Below are 22,828 nucleotides of genomic sequence, written 5' to 3' on the forward strand. Positions count from 1 at the left end.
CTAAGTCCCACCTCCAGGAATTCAGATTCCGAGAGTCAAAATGTGTCTGATCACTGCATATTTGTTAAAAAAAAAAAAAAAGGTGGTGTCTAGGCCCAGGGTTGGCCATCCCAAAACGTGCTTCAGTGGCATACTGATTATTTTAAAGTTACTTAAGAAATGGCCAATGTAAGAGGGACACCTTGATGTTCATTTCTGTCTCATTGAAGGCAGAAAATGAATCTCTTATGTGAAAAGTGCAGTTTTTGTGTTTGGAAGTAAGAGGGCATCCTTATCATGAAAGATAGGAAATCAGGGCCACGGAGCTCATAAAGACAAACCAGGTGACTTGAATTTATCACTCCAGCCCCAAACTCCATTTAGATTCTTCATTAATTAAACACCCAACACTGAAGTTTCTTTGTCCTATTAATTCTTACAAATTTATTGTTTCTTTGTCTAAAAGTGTATAAGCTATTCCAACCACATCTTAGGCCCTCATTCTATGAGACTTCTGTGGGCATGAGTAAAATGTTTCTTTTTCTCCTGTTAATCTGTCTTGTGTCAATTTAATTTCTTATCCAGCCACCAGGGCTCAAGGGGGTCAAGGGTGAAATTTCTTCCTCTAAACAGTGGCTCAGATGATATCAATATTTACCTTCAATATGATTTAAAAAGCAATATGATCGTTCCTCTAAATAATACAAATAATTGGCTGCTATGATGCCAAAAAGAAAATGGAAAGTTATTCTGAGTCAAAATAGGGAAAAATAATATATGTGTTATATTAAGGAACTGATGTGATAACAGGAAGTTTTCCTTATCTACTAGCCATCTTTGGTGCATAAACACTTACTTTAATGAACATAAGGTTAAAAGCTTATGCAACCTCTCTAATAATATTTGTAAGTCCGCAGGTGAAAGCAAATGTTTAAAAAAAGGCAAAGGTCAACCAAATTTTATTGTAATATCTAAATTATAATTAATATGTAAATTATACTTAATTCCTAGAAAACAGGAATCTTTTTGAAACCCTGAACACTCATGTATTTCTCCTAATTTATGGAAAATGCTTAGAAGAAAATATATGCAGGAGATGTTGTGACCAGAATTCTTCCATTGCATGTTGTTATGAAACCTCACCCTATAAGCATGAAATATGATACTGCAGAGCATATCAATCTGTGTCAAATCTTGCTTTCTTGCTCATTGAAATGGTAACTCCATGGAAAATAGATTCTTTGTTTGGGAAAAGTGACTAGCCAGTAACTTCATAATGCTCATTTATTCTTTTCTTAAACATTTTTCCAGCAAATCTGATATAATAGAGAATATGCTAAACTCTCGGAATACACAGAAAAGTAGACAGTCTTGGCTTCAAGGATACTGTATATATAAAAAGAAGGTGACTCATTTTTCTTCCACAGATGTCATTTCAATTGTGAAATCTTTATACCTAATATTAGACATTATCCTCTTTAATATTTATATTAAAAACCACTAATGTAAATTTCACTGTCACTAGAAAGTTGCTTATAATAGCCTCTTGGACAGTTAAACCTGAAGATAGTTTCTGACCCTAACTTATATTTGATCTACTTTATGGATACTCTCACATTATATGATTACATGATTATATAACAATAAGATAAATATTTGAAATATATACCATGTCTTGAAAAGTATAAAAATCTCTAATATAGTAATTGCTAATCTAGTTTCCTTATAGTCTTTTCAAAGCTGGTATAAAAATATAGTTATATAGTTATACAAATGCTTTAAACTGAAAAACTGCACATTTTTTATTGACTGAGAAATTTAAACTTCTTTTCCATAGGGTAAAGCAATTGTTATGAGCTAAAACCAATAAATATAAACTCTTCTATTTAATACTTTTGGGGCACATGAAAAATACATTTTAAGTTTTTCAAAATACCTTACCCGTAACTTACTTTAGGCAGTACTTGTAACTTGCCAGGTCAGTTGCTTCTTCCGTCAGTGTGCACTAATTTTGTATTCTGCAACTTTACTGAATTCATTGATGAGCTCTGGTGGCATCTTTAGGATTTTCTATGTATAGAATCATGTCAACTTGCAAACAGTGACAGTTTTACTTCTTCTTTTTCAGTTTGGATACCTTTCATTTCTTTTTCTTCTATGATTTCCATGGCTAGAACTTCCATAATTGTGTGGAATAAAAATGGTGACAGTGAGCTTCTTTCTCTTGGTCCTGATCTTAGAGCAAGTGCTTTCTGCTTTTCACCACTGAGTGGGATGTTTGCTGTGGGTTTGATACATATGGTCTTTATTATGTTGAGGTATTTTCCCTCTATCCCCACTTTCTGGAGAGTTATTATCACAAATCAGTGTTGAAGATTATCGCAGCTTTTTCTGCATCTTCTGAGACGAGCATATAGTTTTTATTCTCAGCATATAGCTTTTATTCTCAGTTTGTTAATGTGGTATATCACATTGATTTGCCAATATTAAAGAATCTTTGCATCCCTGAAATAAGTTCCATTTGATCATGGTGTATGTCTCAATATACTGGTGGATTTGGTTTGTTAGTATTTTGTTGAGTATTTTTGCATCTCTGCCCATCATTTATGTTGGCCTGTAATTTTCTTTTTTTGTGGTATTTTTGTCTGGCTTTGGTATCAGGGTGATGGTGGTCTTGTAGAATGAGTTTGGGAGTGTTCCTTTTTTTTTTTTTACAATGCTGCAAGATAAGAAATTTATTTTGTTCTACTATTAAAGGAAATAAGACAAATTCACCATCAACACCACCAAAAGATAAGTAGCACTTCCATAATTTAGAGTATGACCAAAGCACACAGGCCATAAGAAATGATATCCAAAATTTTGAGGACAGCACACACTGGGAGTGTTCCTTCTTTTGCAATTTTTGGAAGTATTTCAAAAGGATAAGTGTTAACTCTTCTCTAAATGCTTGACAGAATTCAATTGATGATTCTGAATTTTTTTGGAAAATTTTAATCACAGTTTCAATTTCAGTAGTTGTGATTGGTCTGCTCATCTTTTCTATTTTTTCCTGCTTCAGTCTTGGATCAAGTTTTTTATATTTTCTTTACACAAAACTATATTCGCTGGCAATGAGTTAGTAATCACAAAAATTTAAGTTTCCACTTATATGTGTATCAGTATGACACAATTTTTATGTGGCAGGAGTTTCCGTTTTACCCAGACTGCCTTATAATGAAATGCAATTTTTGACTTCTGCTAACTACTGCAGGAATCAAAATTATCTGAAAAACATGGAGATAGCTCATAAATTTGATGAAAATAGTAAAAGCTTTCATTTTTGTTTCTCTGCACTAGGGTGTCATTCAGAGTTCTGTTCCTTTGTATATTTCTGCATATGAAATATTACAGATAAACATAATGACATTTTAAATACTTGAGATAGTCAAACCTGCAGATGTCAGTATTGTCAAATCCATTTGAGGGAAGAAAGGAGGATATGAATTTGCTGCCTCATTTAGTCATTCCACGGGGTGCTCAAAATGAAGCCTGTGCACGAAATGTTAGATTTCCTTTTTGTGGCATTGCTGTTACTTCAGGCTTGTGTTTTCTCTTGTCTAAAATCATTTCCTAGTTTAGCTTCCTTTGCATTCCATGCTTACTCTTCCACTAGATTTTCTCCTATATTGCATCCTAGGTAAATTGCCTCTAAACTCTTCAGGTCCCAGAGAAGATCTTCTCAATATTGCTCCACATTACCTCAACCTTGTCTATCATTACCTTGGCCACTCAGTCAAACACTACAAACACTGGTATCAGTTTCCACTCTTCCCTAAAGGATATGTCTCTTCATATTTCAATATCATGGCAGATATTCTTCCTCTGCGAGAGAAAATTCCTTCAAAACTGAAAAGACATGAGAGTGGTTGAGTCATTTTTATCAAAATGGTAATACTTACCTAGTCTGCATAGTCTAGGATTCAAAATATTTGCTGTATATATATATATATATATTTTTTTTAAAATAAAACAAAACAAAAAAATATTTGCTGTATTTTTTTAATGTGCATTATTCTATTAGAAATATTTCTCTTCACCAAAATACCTGAATTAGTATTTTAACTCAGGGAAAAACTTCAAATGCATGAACTATGATGGTGGTAGTTTAGTCACTAAGTTGTGCCCAAATCTTGTGACCCCATGGACTGTAGCCTGCTAGGTTCCTCTGTCCATGGGATTTCCCAGGCAAGAATATTGGAGTGGGTTGCCATTTCCTTCTCAACCCAGGGATTGAATTGGTGTCTCCTGCATTGCAGGCAGATTCTTTAGCACTGAGCCACCAGGGTAGCTCATGAACTGTACAAAAAGCAATTAAATAGATTGGCAATCCACTCCAATATTCCTGCCTGGAAAATCCCATGGACAGAGGGGCCTGGTAGGCTATAGTCCATGGGGTCTCAAAGAGTCGGACATGACTGAGCAAGTTCATTCACTCAACAGTTAATTTAATATGATGACTCATTTATACTCACCACATAGTTATACCATTAACAAAAATCTACTGTTAACATACACATCTAAAATTAATGTGGTTTTGAAGCTTGTCTAGTTACCTTTCACTAACGAGTGTTTTGGAAATCAATACAAACTGAGACCTAGGTTCAACCGGTGGGTTGGGAAGATCCCCTGGAGAAACTGGCTACCCACTCTAGTATTCTTGCTTGGCGGGACACAGTCCATGGGGTCTCAAGGGTCAGACATGACTGAGCGACTAACACTAATGCTTATCTGACTTTTCAGCCATCTTTTTCCACCTCATGTATGCGATACACTTGGAACACCCCTTTCCCACTCTATGCCACTCTTGTGAACACTCTGCAACCTCCGAAGTCCCTCAGATGTCACATGTATGGATACTCCATGCTGGTCTTCCAGCTCACGGGACACACATCTGGTGGTTTTCTTCTCCTGCACCAGGGATAGTTGGGAGTCAGTCCCACTAATCTGTGAACAATCAAGAGCACTGTGCTAGTCATGGAGACTGCTGTGATGGATGACCATAACTTGATGGAAAACAAAAGAAATACATTCTCTCACAGTGCTGGGTGTAGGATGTTCAAATTCGGCATCATCACTTGGAAACGCAGTGTTAGCAGGGCGGTGCTCCCTCAGCAAGCTCCAGGGAGAATGGGCTTTCTCTTCCAGCTTCTAGGGGGCTGCCAGCTTCTGTGACTTACATTCGTCTCACCCAGGCCTGCCTCCATGGACACATGGTGTTCCTGTGTGTTTTTTCCTCTTCTATGTTCACATCCCTCTACTTCTTTCCTATAAGAACACATGTGACTGCATTTAGGGCAGTGTATCATCTAGCATAATGTACCATCTCAAAATCCTTACAAATCATCCCATCTTTTTGTCATATAAGGTGATATTCATAGGTCATGGGAATTAGGTCCTGATATCCTGGATATTCTTTAGCATCCTGTAAACATGGGCCCCATTCAGATCTTTCTCACTTTGGTAAATGCTAGACTAATAGTTCTATTATGTGTTTAGCTCACAACCTCCCTATTTAAACTGAATTGATTAGGCCTGTCCTTCAATGCAAAGCATCACTCGGTCAGCATCAAATTATGTTTAAAACTAAACACTTCAAAGCAAGAAGTGGAAGAGTTTAGGGATTTAATAAAGCATTATTGAGGTAGTGATGTTAAATTATTCTCCACTATGCCCTTATCACTTTACTGACTATGTTAAAGCTTCGGACTGTGTGGATCACAACAAACTGTGAAAAATTCTTAAAGAGATGGGAATACCAGACCACCTTACCTACCTCCTGAGAAATCTGTATGAAATTCAAGAAGCAACAATTCTAACCAGACATGGAACAATGGACTAGTTCCAAACTGGGACAGGAGTACATCAAGGCTGTATATCATCACTTTGTTTATTTAACTTCCAAGCAGAGTACATAATGCAAAATGCCAGGCTGAATGAAGAACAAGCTGAAATCAAGATTTCTGGGAGAAATAATACTAACCTCAGATATGCAGATGACACTACCCCTATGGCAGAAAGCAAAGAGGAACTAAAGAGCCTCTTGATGAAACTGAAAGAGGAGAGGGACAAAGCTGGTTTAAAACTCAACATTCAGAAAATTAAGATCACGGCATCCAGTCCCATTACTTCATGGCAAATAGATGGGGAAACGATCAAAAAAACATCAAGGCTGCATATTGTCACCCTGCTTATTTAACTTATATGCAGAGTACATCATGAGAAACGCTGGACTGGAGGAAGAACAAGCTGAAATCAAGATTGCCAGGACAAATATCAATAACCTCAGATATGCAGATGACACCACCTTTAAGGCAGAAAGGGAAGAAGAACTAAAGAGCCTCTTGATGAAAGTGAAAGAGGAGAGTGAAAAAGTTGGCTTAAAACTCAACATTTAGAAAACTAAGATCATGGCATCCAGTTCCATCACTTCATGGCAAATAGATAGGGAAACTGTGGAAACAGTGGCTGACTTTATTTTTCTGGGCTCCAAAATCACTGCAGATGGTCATTGCAGCCATGAAATTGAAAGACGCTGACTCCTTGGAAGGAAAGTTATGACCAAACTAGGCAGCATATTAAAGAGCAGAGACATTACTTTGTCAACAAAGGTCTGTCTCATCAAGGCTATGGTTTCTCCAGTGGTCATGTATGGATGTGAGAGTTGGACTATATAGAAAGCTGAGCGCCGAAGAATTGATCCTTTTGAATTGTGGTGTTGGAGAAGACTCTTGAGAGTCCCTTGGACTCAAGGAGATCCAATGAGTCCATCCTAAAGGAGATCAGTCCTGGGTGTTCATTGGAAGGACTGATGCTGAAGCTGAAACTCCAATACTTTGGCCACCTGATGCGAAGAGCTGACTCATTTGAAAAGACCCTGATTCTGGGAAAGATTGAGGGCAGGAGGAGAAGGGAACAACAGAGGATAAGATGGTTGGATGGCATCACAGACTCAATGGACATGATCTTGGGTGGACTCTGGGAGTTGGTGATGGACAGGGAGGTCTGGCGTGCTGCTGTTCATGGGGTCGCAAAGAGTCGGACATGACTGAGTGACTGAACTGAACTGTTCCTTGGAAGAAAAGCTAAAACCAACCTAGACAGCATATTAAAAAGCAGAGAATTACTTTGCCTACAAAGCTAATCAAAGCTATGGTTTTTCCAGTAGTCATGTATGGATATGAGAGTTGGACCATAAAGAAAGCTGAGCACCAAAGAATTGATGCTTTTGAACTGTGGTATTGGAGAAAACTTTTGAGAGTCCCTTGGACTGCCAGGACATCCAACCAAGTCAATCCTAAAGGAAATCAGTCCTGAATATTCACTGGAAGGACTGATGCTGAAGCTGAAGTTTCAATACTTTGGCCACCTGATGCTAAGAACTGACTCATTGGAAAAGACTCTGATGCTAGGAAAGATTGAAGGCAGGAGAAGGGGATGACAGAGGGTGAGATAGTTGGATGGCATCACTGACTCAATGGACATGAGTTAGAGCAAGCTCCGGGAGTTGGTGATGGACAGTGAAGCCTGGCATGCTGCAGTCCATGGGTCACAGAGTCAGACATGGCTGAGTGATTGAATGCCCTTAGGAGATACATATTGATATTTCCATGTGAAGTAGGAATAAAGAGATTAAGAATGCTTAAGTTTTTCCTAATATCTCCAAGATCAGGTTTAGGCTCAAAACCACATTTTTTAAGTCAAAAGCTATTGTTTTTCAGTTAAGTCGTACTCCCTTAAAAATAGATATTATTACTAAGGAGAAAAACAAATATCCCACATGATGACTTAAATAACAGCATAAATGACAATATGAAGTTTTTCCTTGATCATTAAGATATCTGACCTGATGTATGATGGCAAAGCTAGCAGTTTCTTTGCCTTCCATTTGTTAATGATAAATGTGCATTCTATGCAGTGACGATCTAGCAGAATACAGTATAGGCTCTCTGGTTTGTCTTCCGCGTGCTCCATGTAACTGAATATTTAAGAAAAGAGCTTTGTTTATTCCCTTATTTATTATAGCTTACATGTTGCAAAACACTGTGATCTACACAATCCTACTGCCAACAAAAAATGAATAATTAGCTAGGATTGGGGTTCTAAATAAGACCCATATCAATAAACAGATGTCAGCAGGATGTTGACTTCAGATTTTTGCCTGCAGGAAACCATTAAACGATAAGTAGAAAATCAAGTCTGCTCCCCTGGTAGCAGAATGTCCACCATTGGAGGCAGGGAGGCTTATTTTAGTGCAGAAGCAATATCTCCCACATTACATGGTAATCACTCTTGTATTTATAGACTTTGTGTGAATCAATCCTGGATAGACAATAAAATAATCTTTTCTGTATTTACTTTAGGCTCTTTAAGAAAAGGAGTTCTGAACAATTCAAACTTTTTTTAAACAATCCCACCCTTTAGTAAATTTCATGGTTCAGTCTTCCACAATCATGTTGTGGTCTACTTGTGTGCCCTTAATGACTTTCCACTATCTGGAAAACAGCACTGTATTCCAGCTGTGCAAGAAGGAGAATTTATATTCCAAAACAGTCAATGAGCTAGCAGAAAGGATGACTGAAAGCAGGTGTGCATCACTCTGCTTAATACTCAGGTCTTTTCTTTCTTCCATCTTAGCCTCCTAAAGATTCTACAAGTTGTTTTTTTTTTTTTTTCCACTCACAAGTTTGCAAAGGTCTAAATGGCTTAAAGAAGGTGGCTTAATTTTTTCCCCTCATATTAAATAAAAGCTAAATTTCAGATATTCTTCATAAGAGACCTTTTTCTTTTATTAACATATATTCTAAGTAATGGCAATGAACAATTAAGAGTACAGGGTAATAAGTATGGAGTGATTTTCATGTATCAGCAAGTAGCATAAGACAATACAGAAAAACTATTTTGCTTCAGACATTGTCAAGAATTATGTAAGATTTCCACAAACAAATATATGTAGGAAATCAATGATTTCTAAAGTTATGATGCCACACACTTGCCATTAACAAATTAGCTGTAGACAGACCTAGAGACTGTCACACAGAGTAAAGAAAGTCATAAAGAGAAAAACAAATATATGTTTTTATGCATATATATATGGAATCTAGAAAAAATGATGTGTATGTGGGTGTGTACATGCTCAGTCATGCCTGACTCCTTGTGACCCTATGGATTGTGTGATCCTATGTATTGTAGTCCCTGCCAGGCTCCTCTGTCCATGGAATTTTCCAGGAAAGAATACAGGAATGAGTTGTCCTGTCCTCCTCCAGGGAATGTTCCCCACCCAGGGATCAAACTTGGGTCTCCTGCACTGGCAGGCAAATTCTTTACCACTGAGCCACCTGGGAAGCCCAGAAAAAAGGAAAAAAAGGTATACGTGATTTTACTTGCAAAGCAGAAATAGAGACATAGACGTAGACAAGGGACATATGGATGCCAAGGGGGGAAAGTTGAGATAGATTGGGAGATTGGGACTGACATATATACACTATCATGTATAAAATAGATCACTAGTGAGAACCTACTGTACAGCACAAGGAACTGTACTCAGTGTTCTGTGGTGACCTACATGGGAAGGAAATCCAAAAAAGGGGGGATATGTAGAGCTGATTCAATTTGCTGCACAGTAGAAACTAACACGTCATTGTAAAGCAACTATGCACCAGTAAAAATTAATTTTAAAGAAACTAGTTCTGTGTTCCCATTCTGGGCTCCAAAATCACTGCAGATGCTGACTGCAGCCATGAAATTAAAAGACGCTTACTCCTTGGAAGGAAGGTTATGACCAACCTAGACAGCATATTAAAAAGCAGAGACATTACTTTGGCAACAAAGGTCCGTCTTGTCAAGGCTATGGTTTTTTCAGTGGTCATGTATGGATGTGAGAGTTGGACTATGAAGAAAGCTGATTGCCAAAAAATTGATGCTTTTGAACTGTGGTGTTGGAGAAGACTCTTGAGAGTCCCTTAGAGTACAAGGAGATCCAACCAGTCCATTCTAGAGGAGCTCTAGATATGCGAAAGCGGAAACTCCAATACTTTGGCCACCTCATGCGAAGAGTTGACTCACTGAAAAGACTTTGATGCTGGGAAGGATTGGGGGCAGGAGGAGAAGGGGACGACAGAGAATGAGATGGCTGGATGGCATCACCGACTCGATGGACATGGGTTTGAGTGAACTCCGGGAGTTGGTGATGGACAGGGAGGCCTGGTGTGCTGTGATTCATGGGGTCGCAAAGTGTCGGACACAACTGAGCAACTGAACTGAACTGAACTGAATGCTCTAATGGTTTTCTCTACTTTCTTCAATTTAAGTCTGAATTTGGCAATAAGAGTTCATGATCTGAGCCACAGTCAGCTCCTGGTCTTGTTTTTGCTAACTGTATACAGCTTCTCCATCTTTGGCTGCAAAGAATATAATCAATCTGATTTTGGTGTTGACCATCTGGTGATGTCCAGTCTTCTCTTGTGTTGTTGGAAGAGGGTGTTTGATATGACCAGTGTGTTCTCTTGGCAAAACTCTATTAGCCTTTGCCCTGCTTCATTCCATATTCCAAGGCCAAATTTGCCTGTCATCCCAGGTGTTTCTTGACTTCACTCAGCCATTAAAAAGAATGAAATTCCACCAGTTGCAGCAAAATGGATATCCTTTAAGTAAAAGGTCACTGAAGGGAGTCATTGAAGGGAGTCATTGAAGGGAATCCAAGCAGGTGCTCTTTCCCGTGATCTCAATCCTGAGAACTCCATGCAGCTCTGCTCATTCCTGTTTTCCAGGAACTGATAAGGAACAGAGTCCTTGAGAAATGGCACACAAAGGAAGAAAACATATTGGATTCCTTAAAATTGAACGTCCCCTGACATTCCAGGGGATCTTCCCGACCCAGGGCTTGAACCTGTGTATTCTGTCTCCTATATTGGCAGGGCAGTTTTTTATCACTGAGCTACCCGGGAAACCCCATGTAGGCTGTACTTTCCTTTTTAAACAGAGGAGTAAAGTTTAAAGGAATTACTGTGTTAACACTTGAATGTTTATTCTCTTAGCTGTTACACACACTGCCATTTTAGATGTTAGAAAATAAAAAGTTTAGGTAAAAGCCTACCTAAATTTAGGTGGTTTCCTACTTTCAGCTTTGTGGAAAAACAGGTGGGAAGTCCTAGCCAACTACGCAACACAGTAAAAGCACTGCAGCATGAATCCCAAATTCAAATTAATTTAGTTTCAGTGACTTCAATATTTATGTCACTAAAAGCAGGCAGAACTGCAGTGTGCTGTCTTCCACAGTGCTGCTGCTGACAGAATTTCTCCCCTTTAGTGGGAAGTTGTATTTGGGTACAAAGCTGTGATAGATACTACATCTTGTGCCAGTTTTCTTTTTATGGTATGAGTGAAATGTATCAGTATGGCAGTGACTTGTTTGGCTGTTATTAATAAGAATTTCCATAGGTAAAGATATCTAGAAACATTATTAAACAGAAATTGTTTATGCAGTTAGGAATGAAGTTAGATGTGCCTAACTTCAGCCATGTGCTGACTCCTGAACCGTGAAAACTGAAACAAGCAATCTAAGTTTTGCTGCACTTTGTTACAAGAGATAATTAACACAATCTGTCTCATGCCACACAACTAAGTGTCAGACCTAGGATAGAAAATCAGGCAGTCTAGCTATAGAATCTACTCTTTTAAGTAAAAAATCATAATGTCTTTAGAAAACTACATGCTTCTTATCTGGCTGTATCAGTAACTTCTCCTGTGTAATAAATGACCTTGTGGTGGACAGACTCCAGGGTGTTCGAGACTTTTTATTAATATAATATCCTGCCCTGAGTGTAGGTAAGGTCGGTGTCTTGCTCCTAACCAACAGAATGTGGCCAGGGTGATGTGATGTCACTTCCTGGATGATGTTACCTATGGAGGGCTTGGTCTTACCACTGGCAGAGTCGCTCTAGAGATGCCCCTTGCTGGCTGAGAAAGGAAGTAGCCTCGTTGGCAAAGCCCACATGGCAAGGAATGTGAGCAACCCTTGGTGGTGGAGGGCAACCTCCAGCCGAAAGTGGGCAAGAAGTTAAGCTCTCTGTCTTACACCCACAAGGAAACAAATTCTGCCTGCAACCTGAACGTGTCTGAAAGTACATTTGTCTCCTCTGACTTATTTCACTCTGCATAAGTTCATTCCACTCTGCATAGATTGATCCACTTCTCTATAAATGACTCCATTTTGTTCCTTTCTATGGTTGAGTAATCTTCCATTGTATTTCTGTACCACATCTTTATCCATTCCTCTGTGGATGGACATTTAGTTTGCTTCCGTGTCCTGGCTATTGTAAAGTGTGCTGCCGTGAACATTTGGGTGCATGTGTCTTCTTGAATTATGTTTTTTTCTCAGGGTATATGTCCAGTAGTAGAATTTCTGGGTCCAGTCCAGCTTCTAGATAAAATCACAGCCTTATTGACACAATTTAAACCTTGAGAGACCCCTAGCAGAGGAGCCAGATAAGCCATGTGCTGACTCCTGAACCGTGAAAACTGAAACAAGCAATCTAAGTTTTGCTGCACTTTGTTACAAGAGATAATCAACACAAGTGACTGTGGTTTAAAACAACAACTATTCATTTATCTCACAGCTCTTCAGTTTTGCAATCAGTTTTGATCCTACTAGATAGTTCTCAGTTCAGTTCAGTTCAGTTGCTCAGTCGTGTCCAACTCTTTGAGACCCCATGAATCACAGCATGCCAGGCCTCCCTGTGCATCACCAACTCCCGGAGTTCACTCAAACTCATGTCCATCGAGTCGGTGATGCCATCCAGCCATCTCATTCTCTGTTGTCCCCGTCTCCTCCCGCCCCCAATCCCTCCCAGCATCAGAGTCTTTTCCAGTGATGGATCTGTCAGCTGGAAGGTCAGGGCCATGGATTTGGCTGGAAGGGCTATCAACTTGGTCCTCTCTCCATGTGTACGGGTTATTCTGGAATTGTTCTCAGGACAGCAGCAGTGTTGTAAGTAAGTTCTTAAGAGAGCAAAGTAAAACGTGCAAGTAATTTTCAGGTCTCTGTGGTGTGACATTGGCTAATGTTCCGTTGGCAAAAAACAAATCACATGGGCAACCAAGACTTAAGAACTGGGTGGCAGACCCCAGCCCTTGAAGGGGAAACGGAAGACTGGCTGTGTTTACAAATCATCACACTGGTATTCTCCATCTCTAAGCAACACCACAATTCACCCAGTTGATGAAATCTGAATCATCCTTGATTCTTATTTTTTCACTTCCTATTTCACTCTTCTATCTGTGTAACCTAAGCTTAATTGGTTCATTTCTTCCCAACATTACTGTGTTTTAGTAGAAATACAAATGACTGGGTTGTATGCATCAGTAGAATGTGCAGGAATAAAACACAATGTTCACAGCTTAAGAAATATTACGGCCGTTTGTCTGATGTCTATGGACAAGCGCTGAATATAACCCAGTCCTCACAGCTCAGTTGGTAAAGAATCCACCTGCAATGCAGGAGACCCCAGTTTGACTCCTGGGTTGGGCAGATCTGCTGGAGAAGGGATAGGCTACCCACTCCAGTATTCTTGGTCTTCCCTTGTGGCTCAGTTGGTAAAGAATCCGCCTGCAGTGTGGAGGACCTGGATTCAATCTGCGGGGTGGTAAGATCCCCTGGAGAAAGGAAAGGCTACCCACTCCAGTATTCTGGCCTGGAGAATTCCACAGACTATACATGCATGGGGTAGCAAAGAGTTGGACATGATTGAGCGATTTTCACTTTCACTATGGGTTTTAGTGTATGTTCCTAAAGTAGCAAAAAACTAGGAGTCTCTTAAAGGTCACTAGGAAAATGCAAAGTACTAGTTGGGGTTCTCGAAGGCTAAAGTAAAACTTGCTAGAGCATACACAACCTCTCACCTTTTATTTACAGGCTAAATCCAATTTACTCTTTGAACGTGAAAATTGCTCAATTGTGTCCGACTCTGTGACCCCATGGACTATACAGTCCATGGAACTCTCAGGCCAGAATACTGGAGTGGGCAGCCTTTCCCTTCTCCAGGGGATCTTCACAACCCAGGGATCAAACCCAGGTCTCCTACATTGCAGGCAGACTTTTTACCAGTTGAGCCACAAGTGAAGCCCAAATTTACTCTTTAATAAGGGTCAAAAAGTTTGGTCTGCAGACCAAATCTGGACTACAGCCTAATTTTGTAAAACAACTGAGTTAAGATACCTGTACAGATTCAACAGGGGAAGAATCCGAATCCCCCTTTCAACAGAGTTGCAAAGATATTGTGGCCATCTTCATTTTACCACTGGAATTTTGTGGAATATAATTTAATGGATTCATGGATGTTGATAAATTATGCCCCACCTGCTTAGAAATTGTGAACACGGCCTTGGGCATTCAAACAGTCAGTGCGGGAGTCTCTGCTCTTTCCATTTTTAGCTCTATGATGGAGGAAGACACATGTCTGTTCTTCACTTTCTCATGGTGGAGCTCATATGCCTGCCTCAAACATTTAATTCTGTTATCTTTAGTCTGATCTCTTGCCAAGAAAATGTGGCGGACAGGAGGCTTCTGCATTTAACCAGATTATCCTGATACTTAATATCCTTTTGATCTATCGGGTTTCGGATCTAGCCAGAAAAATGCAAAACCAATTAGACTTCACTATTTGGATTCTTCAAATGATAGGTTGCCTATTTTCTCCTAACACTGAAGATTTTAAATGTTGTCAAGCAATAATAAGTAACACTTGTATTTTAATGACATATTGTGTTTTAAAAGCCACAAAGTGATTTACATAATATCATCCACGCTGACAACTGAGATAGGAGATAGATGGGCCCCTGGGCTGGACAGCTGGTGTGTGTCAAGTGGAGTCAGACTGAAGCTTTGTTCTCACCCAGACACTCCAAGGACAAAGCTAGTGGCAGAAGCTGAGCTCTGCTGAAGGAAAGAGATAAGGTGCCTACTCCTGAGGTCAAGAAAGACTTCTCTTCTGCACATGTGTAGGAAGGCTCCTTGAAGGTCAAAAAGAGAGGGGTTGCCATCCCATAATAAGTGTGGACATATTCCCACAGGCCGCTGTGGTGGGATCCATCTTAGCAAAAAGTTGCACAAGCATCTTGGGGAGGATCCTAGGACCAGTCAAGTAGGTGTGAAAAAAGAAATGTTCCTCCTCATTAGAGAGGATGTCCACATCCTTTCTCTCCAGGTGTGTATTTCTGCCTTGCTTCAGTCTTTATTTTTTTTTTAATATATGTTGATTTTTTAAAGTTTTTGATTTTAATTTTTACAATGTTGTATTGGTTTCTGCCGTACAACAAAGTAAATCAGCCACAATTACACTTATATCCCCTTCCTCTTGAGCCTCCCTCCCCTCCCTTGATTCCACCCCTCAAAGTCATCACAGAGCACCAGACTGGGCTCCCTGTGCATACAGCAACGTCTCACCAGCTGTCCATTTACACATGATAGTGTATATATGCTGATGCTAATGTCTCAGTTTGCCCTACTCTCTCCTTCCCCACTGCGCCCACAAGTCTGTTCTCTATGTCTGCAACTCCATTCCTTCCCTGCACATAGGTTCATCAATACCACTTTTCCAGATTCCACATATGTGTTAATATATGACATTTGTTTTTCTCTTTCTAATCTACTTCACTCTGTATAACAGGCTCTAGGTTTATCCACCTCAATTTGAACTGACTCAATTTGTTCTTTTTTATGATTGAATAATACTCCATTGTATTTGTGTGTTCTTGCCTGGAGAATCCCAGGGACGGGGAGCCTGGTGGGCTTCCATCTATGGGGTCGCACAGAGTCGGACACAACTGAAGCGACTTAGCAGCAGCAGCAACTTCTTTATCCATTCATCTGTCGATGGACATCTAGGTTCCTTCCATGCCCTAGCTATTGTAAACAGCGCTGCAATGAACACTGGGGTACATTAAATAAACTGCTTCTCTTGTGTGCTCTCTCATTTGCTGTGCTGTGTCTCTGATAATAAACTTTGCACCTGTTTTTACAGCTTTTGCTTTCTTGAAACATTCCTGCTTTCAATGAGATAAGAGTCAAGGCCATTCTGCTTCTAGCCTCTAGCCCCTGGTGGGTCTAGCAGTTGGGAGTCCTGGTTTTCATCCAGGCTACCCAGGTTCAATTCCTGGGCAGAGACTGCTCACTGCAGTATCTCTGACATCAGAAGAACAATTTAATTAAATGAAGAGTGATTACTATTTTCTCTTTTTTTAACATATAAAGAAATCAAACATCAAAAGAAATTAACTTACTTTTTGAAATTCACATTGCTAGGGCAAGTTCAGGGCTCAAATACAGGCTATAAATTTGAATCACAGGAAAGAAGACAATATTTTTGACATGTTGTTTACTGAGAAACTTCAACAGGTGTGTAACGGAGAGAAGATATCCTAATGTGTTTAGGATCCTAATGTGTTTAGGATCCTAAGGGATCCTAAACCTCTAAGTAACATAAATACTGAAAATTGTTACATTTATAAAAAATTAATAAACTAATCATGTGAGAGATTATATTAATATTACCTAATTGTGACTGGAGAAGGCAATGGCAAGCCACTCCAGTACTCTTGCCTAGAAAATCCCATGGACAGAGGAGCCTGGTGGGCTACAGTCCATGGGGTCGCTACTAGTCGGACAAGACTGAGCAACTTCACTTTCACTTTTCACTTTCACACTTTGGAGAAGGAAATGGCAACCCACTCCAGTGTTCTTGCCTGGAGAATCCCAGGGATGGCGGAGCCTAGTGGGCTGCCATCCATGGGGTCGCACAGAGTCGGACACGACTGAAGTGACTTAGCAGCAGCAATTGTGACTGATCTTTAAGTTGCATTCAACCACTTTATAATTTATTAAGCAACTTCAGTGGGTTTATTTCCATATACACAGCATCTAAAACAGAAATCTTAGGAACCCTCCACCATTGGGAAAAAATAACTTGGAAATTCAGAAGTGCTTTGAGTCTCATTATCATTCTTAGTTGCAAAGTGTTAATAACATCATTGAGAAGCGTTACTTTTGCATTAGTATACTTTTCATCTAGATGCCACCATCAAAGTTTAGCTAAGTTGACAAATGACTGCAGCCCACTGCCACACCTGCTGCCTTTTCCCTGACAGCAAAGAGTACTATGCTATTGAGCTTTCAGAAAGGTTAATTTCTATTTTCTACAATTATGAATGACATGGTTAGAGGAGGTTACAGGAAGTCGAATTACTATGATTACTGTTTGCTGGAAATTATGCACATATGTATAAAAGCAAAGTTCGTGAAAAATGAAATTAGGTTAGACTTGCTTTAACCTAGTGTTATTAATGTTACAACCCAAAGTGTAAATAAAAAACCAACATAATAAAATCCAAATCTCAATTTAAATATGATTTTATTATGAAGCACAAACAGGATGCCTGTTAACATTTTTACTGTAGCATTACTGTATTTGATATCATTTTTGAGGTATTCTGAAGCACACTGAAATCCAATCTTGCATGATGTATAATTTGAAAATGATGTTATTTTATTTTTTTCCCTAAGAGCACTGAATTCAAATATGTTAGGCTCCTCGTAGAGGCCAAATACTTCATCTGAGTTATGATTCAGAAAATAATCACTTGGTTCTACTAAGCATAAGTTAATGTGATTTAATTTATATTATGGCAATATTGGCAATATCTCATTTATTCAGGATATTTGACTATCTAAGTCTTAGTTTTGAGATCATTTTTTTCTATTAATATTTTACTAAATTTCATCACTAAGCCATACTTCCACTCATGCTTATCTTTGGTACTTCCTCTAGTTCTTTCATATATGACATATTGAAGCAAATGCCAGATGTGTAATTTATATGTTTTATATCCTCACGTGACAAAAAATGTTTAAATATATGAAAGAGGCAATCACTCTAGGTTAGACTTAAAACTATGCGATTATGAAGAAAAATTTAAGCATTTTCATATAAGAAAGGCAATGCATAAGAATGCATATATATCAGTTCAGTTCAGTCACTCAGCCGTGTCTGACTCTTTGCCACCCCATGGACTACAGCAAGCCAGACTTCCCTGTTGATCACCCACTCCAGGAGCTCCTTGAAACTCATGTCCATCAAGTCGGTGATGCCTGCCAACCATCTGAGTCTCTGTTGCCCCCTTCTCCTGTCTTCAATCTTTCCGAGCATCAGAGTCTTTTCCAACGAGTCAGTTCTTCACATCAGGTGGCCAAAGTATTGAAACTTAAGTCAGCATCAGTCCTTCCAATGAATATTCAGGACTGATTTCCTTTAGGAAGAACTGGTTGGATCTCCTTGCAGTCCAAGGGACTCTTGAGTCTTCTCCAACACCACAGTTCAAAAGCATCAGTTCTTCAGCACTCAGCTTTCTTTACAGTCCAACTCTCATATCCATACATGACTAATGAAAAAACCAGAGCTTTGATTATATGGGCCTTTGTTGGCAAAGTAATGTCTCTACTTTCTAATATGTTGTCTAGGTTGGTCATAGCTTTCCTTCCAAGGAGCAAGTACCTTAAATTTTATGGCTGCAATCACGATCTGCAGTGATTTTGGAGCCCAAAAAAATAGTCTCTCACTGTTTTCATCGTTTCCCCATCTATTTGCCATGAAGTGATGGGACTGGATGCCATGATCTTAGTTTTATATACACATATATATAAATATATATGTATATATAATGTATAAATATATAACTCATAAATATAAGTTGATACTGCTTCAAACATTACTCAGAATTTCATGTTCAAAATGGAAGCTTTCTTTTAACACTATTGTGTGTGTTTTCAGGATGCTGTTTTTAAAAACAAAGAAACCCCCCCAATTACATTATGGATTTACAAATACGGTTACTAGAATGTTAATATTCACAGTCAACTATGAAATCATCAGTGGCTATGAGACAGACCTATTCTACTCATCTGCTTTTTTCCTAGACATACAGTCTACCAGCTTACTGTGCAGTAAGGCATAGTCATGTGACTAAGTGCCCTCCATTGGGGAGCAAAGGTCAGAACCCCGCCCTCACTCAGACCTGTCCCATAACGACCTTCCACATGTGCCCTTTCATGCTGTTTGCCAGCCTGCTGCTGAAAGACACAGTGACCCAGAAGCTAAGCATTTATTACAGCAGAGCTCATTGTTGAACACTGAGGTATTGTAGCACCAATCAGGAGAGCTCTGGCTACCAGAAATAACAGCAGCTTCAATTCTGTACAGAAACAAAATGAATGCCTCTCATATTTAGAAATATTTACATTTTAGGGTTTTGTGCATGCATGTGTGCATGTGTGTGGTTGAGATATGTATGAGAGTAGTTAATACGATTTAATTTTATATGTAGAGTTAGAAGACATTTGGAGTAAAAAAAACTAAATATTTTAAGACATAAGAGATGAGACTTTTTTCTGGCTGTCCTTTGCATATCTTATTTAATTTTTTTCCCATTATTTGATTATACTGTCCATTATCACAACTGTTCAAACAGGAGTATATCTTTGATTCTTGTCTCTAATTTGGAATAATTTTCTTCATAAAATCTTAGACTCATTTTGTCTAAGACTGAGGGTTACCTCAGGAATACAAGTCTGGTTCAACACTGAAATATTAATTACTGTAAGTCACCAAATTGATAAAGAAGAAAAATTTTATCTCAATAGATACAGGGGCTATATTTGACAATATTCAATAACTTTCATTATAAACGATGACAAGAGGGAAAGGATAGAAGAAAAATTCCTTAACCTCATAAAGAATATCTATAAAATGTTTACAGATAATTTAATTAGTAGTTAAATTAATTAACTAATTAATTAACTTAAGATAATTAATTAAGTGTCCTGTCCCAGCACTCCTGTTAAACATCATACTGAAATTTAAAACCAGCAAAAGATCACAAGAAAAAATAGAAGATACATATAGGATATAAAGGAAGAAGTAAAGCTAAATATTTAGAGTGAACATACTTTTTACATAGAAAATGCAATAATTTGGAATGCAGATAATTCCAGGATTAATAAGTAAATCAGTAAAGTTGCAAAATATAACAACCACTCATTTCTATATACCAGCAGTGGACATTTGTTATTTTAAGAAATATTATCATTTATTGTAGCACCAAAAATGAGGTAAATAGGTAAAAAAGTCAATCAAATATGCGCAAGATTTGTACACTGAAAACTACAAAACATTTATGAAAGAAATCAAAGAACTCTATTTAATAGAGAGTTGGGCTGTGTTCATACATTGAATGACTCTATACTAACAAGATGTCAATTTTCTTTAAATAAATCTATAGATTCAATGCAGTTCTAATAAAATATAGCAGAATTCTTTTGTAGGCCACAGCAATCTAATTCTAAAATGTAGTTGGAAAGACAAAGAAACAAGACCAACCAAGAGAATTTATTCAAAAAGAAAAGAAGATTCAAACTGCCTGATTTAAGAGCTATGAAGCTGCAGTAAGATAGTAGGAATAAACACATATGTCAGTGAAACAGTAGAGCTTCCAGAAACAGCCCACAGAAATATAATCAGCTGATTTTTGACAAAGGTATAAAGACAAGTCAGTAGAATAAGAAGTGTCTTTCAATGCATGAATCAAGGCACTCAAAGCCAGTGCCTGCGACAACCCAGAGGGATGGGGTGGGGAGGGAGGTGGGAGGGGGGGTTTCAGGATGGGCAGACACATGTGCACCCGTGGCTGATCCATGTCTATGTATGGAAAGAAACACCACAATATTGTAAAGTAATTAGCCTCCAATTAAATTAATTAAATGTTAAAAAAATAGTGCTATAAGAAGAAATGCCTACATGATAAAAAAATGAAATCTGAATCTATTCAAAAATTAAATTTGGATCACAAACCTAACTATAAACATAAATTTATAAAACTTCTGGTAGAAAACATTGAAGAAAAATCTTTTTGACTCTGGGATAGGTGAAAAGGTCTTGGATATATCAATTAAACCACCATCTATGTAAGAGAAAAAGCAATAAATTTGGCATTTATCAGAAAGAAAAATTCGGCTCTGTGAAGAGTACCATTAAAAACAAACATCAGACTGGAAGAAGTATTTATAATAGACATATTTGAGAAAAGACTTGTAAAACGTATCCAGAATACTTAAATAATTCTCAAAACTCAACAGTAAGAAAGCAAACAACCTAATAAAAAAGTGGGCAAAACATTTGAATAGAAACTCCATCATAGAAGATTCACGAACAGTAAATAAAGACCTGAAAAGGTGCTCAACTTCCATGTCGTTAGTCATCAGAGAAATGCAAAAGTTAACTCAGGGTTATATCACTGCATACGTGTTGCGATGGCTAAAATATAACAAAGCAATACCACATTTGCCAAAACACACAGCTGAAGACCACTCGGAGTGAAATTTACTGCACATTAATAAAGAAATGAATTACACAAACTTCCAGTCAGCAGTGGTCATGTCCCAACAATACACATTACCTTTCTCTACAGCTTTGCATGTTGGGAGAATTCTCTTCTGCAGAGATGAAAGCTGCCTCCCTGAAATGTTGTCCACTGATCCATTTCTGTTTAAAGTAGCCACAAAAATGACATTCAGTCTCAGATAACGTGTCAGCCAGCGCTCAACTCTGAGACAGCTGCACGTGTATTGTTGCAACCTAACCTGGAAGAGTATATTTTGACTCTTCAGTGCTAGCTAGATATGTTTCTTTGGCTGCCTTTGTGTAATCACACACATCTGTAATCACACATAACGGCCTGCCTCAGAGAATCCTGCCCCTCTGCCTGACTGTAAAACTAAAGTGCCTTTGTTCAAAAACTCATTCACCTGTAGATGACAGGAAGGAAGAAATTAACACAGTCCCCTGCCAGAGGCTTGCCATTCTTGGAGATATTTGCAAGATTAAAGACCTTTTTACTTTGTTTCACCTCCTTCATCTTTGATCCATAAAAGAACCTGGCATCCAGACTCTGACAGGATGGTTATTTGGAGACATTATTCTACCATCTTCACTATCAGCTGGCTTTCTGAATAAAGTCCTATTCCTTGCTTCAACACTTCCTCCCTCAGATTCACTGGCCTCTCATGTGTCAAGCAGAGCCAGCTTGGACTCAGTAACACTGTGTGTGTGTGTTGGGATTATTTCCTACCTCAGCACAATATAGGGATTTTATACTTCTTGCTGCATTATATGCTTTTATGTTCACTGGAAAATGTCTAGAAAACCATTATTCAAATAAACATAAAGATAATTAAAACAGAAGCATTGGCAGGGCCATTTTGTCTTTATCCTCTTTTTTGTCTCATTGTTCATAAACTCAAACCATCAAAAAGATACATAGGTACCCAAATTGCACTCTGGGCAAATTTAATTCCATCCACATTCTTGATATGGTCTCAAGCAGCTAAGAACTCTCCTGCACTATCCCCAAAATCAACAGCAACATTTTAATTAAAAAATAATAACTAATTAATCCCTAAGTAATTTTGGACACTTTTAACTTGTATGATAAAAACCAAATGAACTCACTAAGCCATTTCCGAGAGGCAGAAGGTTGCTGACAATATAACCATCAGGTTAATTAAAAAACAAATATTCAAACAGAAAAGTTGGCTCAATTGATTGATTGTTTGGAGTGTAACTACATCCTTAGTGTATGACATTCAGGTTTCAATGAGAACCTATTATTAGACACAAATTTGTACAAGTAATACATGCAAGAGAGAAAATATAAACTACTAGTTTATTTCAAAATTACTGCAGGTATTCATTTTTTAAAAGGGGGT

The 22,828-nt window shown here is 38.3% G+C and overlaps 1 protein-coding gene across 5 annotated transcripts in view; it reads right to left on the bottom strand.

The window, feature by feature from the left end:
• LOC148775060 (uncharacterized) overlaps nucleotides 1–22,828 on the bottom strand; it is a 237,036-nt gene that overhangs the window by 16,367 nt on the left and 197,841 nt on the right. For 2 of the 5 annotated variants that reach the window (XR_016039441.1, XR_016039446.1), the window contains exons 5-6: nucleotides 5,059–5,286; nucleotides 1,932–3,867 (exon numbers count right to left, since the gene is read on the bottom strand). The gene's annotated coding sequence lies outside the window, so the exon portion shown is untranslated. Of the gene's footprint in view, nucleotides 1–1,249; nucleotides 3,868–5,058; nucleotides 5,287–22,828 lie in introns of those variants that run through there. The other 3 variants (XR_016039445.1, XM_088844975.1, XR_016039442.1) reach the window with 3 other exon arrangements.

Source organism: Moschus berezovskii, chromosome 17 (assembly GCF_049115385.1).
Source record: "Moschus berezovskii isolate FMDL1 chromosome 17, NW_MosBer_1.0, whole genome shotgun sequence".
Classification (NCBI taxonomy): domain Eukaryota; kingdom Metazoa; phylum Chordata; class Mammalia; order Artiodactyla; family Moschidae; genus Moschus; species Moschus berezovskii.